Source organism: Alligator sinensis, unplaced genomic scaffold, assembly GCF_000455745.1.
Source record: "Alligator sinensis unplaced genomic scaffold, ASM45574v1 scaffold499_1, whole genome shotgun sequence".
NCBI classification, from domain to species: Eukaryota; Metazoa; Chordata; order Crocodylia; family Alligatoridae; genus Alligator; species Alligator sinensis.
In genome coordinates, this window is record NW_005841864.1 from 1,907,913 (window position 1) to 1,911,926 (window position 4,014).

Sequence of the window (4,014 nt, forward strand, 5' to 3'; positions counted from 1 at the left end):
GGAAAGAGTTTCTGAAGAAATATTAGCACTGTAACTTTTCTTAAAAGCTATATTCACTTACAGAGCAGGAGGGTAGAAAGAATAATAGTATAAATAAATAGATTCAGAAAGTTGGAAATGAACTCTTTTCAGAGCTGGTAATGGCTCTTCCATGTCAGTGTATACAAAGATATATTACAGTTGAAAGATATATGAAAAAGATTAAATGGTTCATTGTTTTTTTAGTTACATTGTATGTGACTTTGGATGTTTTAAATGCGCATATTAAGCAGTAATAAACATTAATTAAAAGAAGAATGTTCTATAGCATCAAAGGTAAAGAAAAGTAGGATGCTACATACAAAGTTACCACACAAAAAAAACCAACTGGAAGCAATCAAAAAGTCTTGTAATGTATAAAGGACATTTAAAATAATGAAGCCAGTTTTAAAGATGCCTTAACCTGATGAGTACAATCAGGTTTGGTCATAAATGATAGCATTTTCATTAGCTTACCATAGACATGCTCAATTAGACATTTCAATTCTAAAATTTCCCTCTCCATCCCGCATTCCTAGTTGATATTTGCACCTGACTGTGGAAGGAAAAATGTTGAAGTAAAATTAAAGGCTGCTTATGAAAATATGGCATTCAATTTCTTATGATGAGTGCAGCGTATCGTATTTTTCTCTTGACATTTTGCATCATAGACTTGAAAGAAATATCTAAATAAATCAAATCAGATTTGGGAAGAACTCATTATAGGCACAATCTTCCTCATGCTGAATGTAGCTGCATTTCATCAACTGTATATGTGGCATATTGATAACACATATGGTGTTGTATGTGTAAAATGAACAAAACCTTATGTCCACTATAGGACAGGCTGTGGACTTTCTTCCATATTCCAAGCAGGTTCGTGCCCCATGGCAAGTGCATGCTGTAATACAGTGTTTCTCAACCAGTCCGACACATCCCACTGGTGGAATGTGAAGGTCGTGTAAGTGGGACTTCAACTCACTGCTTAATGATTAATATAATACTAAAGTACATGTAAATGTAAAAATACACTTCTTGGAAAAGGTGGGGTTTTGCTTTTATCATGGTGGGACCAGAGTTTTTTGACAAAATGGTTGGTGGGATGTAAGGTGTAAAAGGTTGAGAACTACTGCTGTAATGTATATGGTGCATGCCTTTTGAACCGTGCAGAACTAGTTCTCATGAAAATATCTTCCTGATGGAGTGATGCTGACTAACTTTTTGTAAAGAGCAGTACTGCATTTGGAGAGCAGGAGCAGCTTTGAACAAGTGTCAAACATGTTGGCCCATGGGCCAGATCCAGCAGACAAGAGTTGGGTCTCCAGGCCCATTGGGTTCTTCTGGGCTGGATGGCTTTGGACCTTGGGGCTCATTGCTGGAGCTGCTGTTTCAGCGTGGCTTTGGAATCCGGGAAGTTAATGCCACACACCTCCCTGCCACTTTGAAATCAGGGTCTTTAATCACCCTGGGGGACTAAAATTGGTGGCAGGGGGGAAAGGGAGATAAGCAGCAACAGTGTTAATTTGCCTGGGTTTTGGAAACTCACTGATTAGCAACCATGAGGATTAATACCACTACCCCTGCTCACGAATCATCTGGTCTGGTCTGTGGGAAGCCCTGCACTCCAGATCTTGCTTGCAGGAACCCATGATAGTCTGGATTGGGTCCATGGGGCCAAACAAGTCCTGCCTTTCAACAAGGAAACAATGGGGGAATAAGAGTCTATCACCAGAGTTCAAGTGAAAAAAAGTTGGAGCCAGGTACTGTGTGACTAGTCGCACAGAAGAAATCTACTCTATAAAAGGAATGATGAAGTGACTCTGAAGCAGGCATGTAGAAATCCCTCTGCGTTGTTTCTGGAGTTAAGAGGCCTGCTTCTCGTTTACCCAGGTGTTTGTGTTGAGTGTCACTTGGTTGCCAAAAGAGAGAAGGGAACAAGTAATAGGTAGGTATGGCATCTCATGCAGTTTGTTAGCTATTTTCATCAAGCAGCCAATGCTTTGTAGTGCCTCCTCTGCTCCCCTGATCTTCAACAAAATACAGACACAGACGTGTATCCTGCCTCCCTGCTGGTGAGGTACACATGGGGACTAGCTTCTCTATTTATTATTCTTACAAATACATGCTGTCAAGCTTTTAATTTCTGTACATCACCCATGCACATCATCCACTCTGCATTCTCCCAAGCACTCTGACAATCGTGACAGCACAGACAGTGCAACTCTACTGTGGCAGTTTCCTAGGTAACCAGCAAAGAGACTCCACACAATGGAAAGAAACCAAAAGATACGCAACATTTCCCATTCTTCCTCTCTGTCTTTGAAATGTTAAATAATAATATTAAATACTAAAAAAAAGTTCCAAAAACCCCAGACCTGAAAACATTGTAACAAAATGTAAAGACCAGATGACAGCAGGATGCTTTCCAGTGACAAGGGCTCTCTTGAAAGAGGATGGAAATTGCTTGCTGTGCAAGGTTGACTCCTTGTGCCTCTGATTCTTTTCATCCTACTAAAAAAAAAAAAAAAAAATTTGACTTCTGTACTCTTTTCCAATCTGCAGCTGGGAAATGATGTAAGATCCCAGCCTGTAGAACCAAAAGCTCTATACTCCTTGTGCCTTTCTTGTCTGCTTTTCCTTATTTTGAGTAGACTAGCACTGCAGTGTTTTGCAAAATCCTTCATCCTAAAATTCCTCCTCCATTGCAGGCACAAGAGTGGTTTTGTTTAAAACAGTCAGAGGTATTTGAGGGGTAAGGGTGGGTTTGAGGGTGGCTGTTGGTATTGCCTTGTTGTAAATGTCTTTAAGTTCCACACTTTTTTTTTCCTAGGATGTTTTAAATGTGAACCTGTAACATTCACCAGGAATAATTGCCAGGAGCAAAGGCCAGTGCTTAATTATTAACACGACATGCTTTCTTAATTTCTTATTTTGCTCTCTGTCATTTTGAATTTCAGGCCACATTTATTTAAAGTCAGAGAAGGAAAGTAAATTTTCTGCTTTGTTCCACTCTGTTCTATCCTATTCATTTAGGAGTTGTGCTATAGGTAAACAAGGAGGCCTAAAATGTGAGTCACAGCTGACCAGCTTATCTTGTTGCAGATTGTCTTTCCATTTCAGGTTGAAAGAACTGTTTATAATATCTTATAGCAGTGACTCTGGTTCTGTATATAAAAGTAAAACCTACAGTTCAGTAGGGGTTTGTCATACTTTCTATTCCTTGTATATCGTATAAGAAGATTAGGCTATACACTGAGAAGGCAAACACCACAGTGTAATAAATGATTTTTTTTTAAGTACTAAATATCATGTTCTAACCATGCACTTCTGAAACCTTGTGTATCTTGATTTGGTTTAATTGGTTTAGGCAAAAATACTTTAAAGCAATACTAGACCACATGTAAAGATACCTTTCAAACTGCCCTCATTATGTCCATAAGCAACTAGCATTCTTGAAAACTGTCATTTATGAGCGGCCTTTTTATTTAACTGTCTAAAATTTTAACCTATGTCTCATGTCTGGCTGACTTGTCTTAGCCTAATTGCAAAGAGTTCAGCCTGTTTGCTTGTTGGGAAATGTTCTTTTTCCTTTTCACATCCAGTACTCTTGTAGTAACTGTGAGAAAGTAGAAATAGACTAGATGATTATCCTGGAACAAAGACACAAATTCATCCTTTGGGAATTTTACCAGAGTTTTTTCTCCATGTAAATTTACACAGGTTAAAGACCCCGAACTACTTTTAAGGGTCTAACCCACAGGTCAGATCCAGCCCATGAAGAGTCTTTGTCCAGCCCTCAGTGGGTCCCTCGGTCCCACCTGGTACAGGCACCGCCAGCCCATGGCACATCTTGCCACCCCCTGGGCATGCAGCAAGGCTGGGGTAGCTCTGCAGCTGGACTACTTTTCTAGGCAGCCCAGGTGGCGGTGGCTGCTGCTGGGACCCACAAGCACAGCCCCAACCCTGGCCTGCCCCACACGTGCCCCCAACCGCCCA

General features: G+C 40.3%; 1 long non-coding RNA gene across 2 annotated transcripts in view; it reads right to left on the reverse strand.

Annotated features, from left to right (window-relative positions):
* Positions 1 to 6: 6 nt before the first annotated feature.
* Positions 7 to 4,014, reverse strand: part of LOC112547899 — a 23,911-nt gene continuing 19,903 nt past the window's right edge. For both annotated transcript variants that reach the window (XR_003091681.1, XR_003091682.1), the window contains exon 4: positions 7 to 2,529. This is a non-coding gene — a long non-coding RNA (uncharacterized LOC112547899). The remainder of the gene's footprint in view (positions 2,530 to 4,014) is intronic.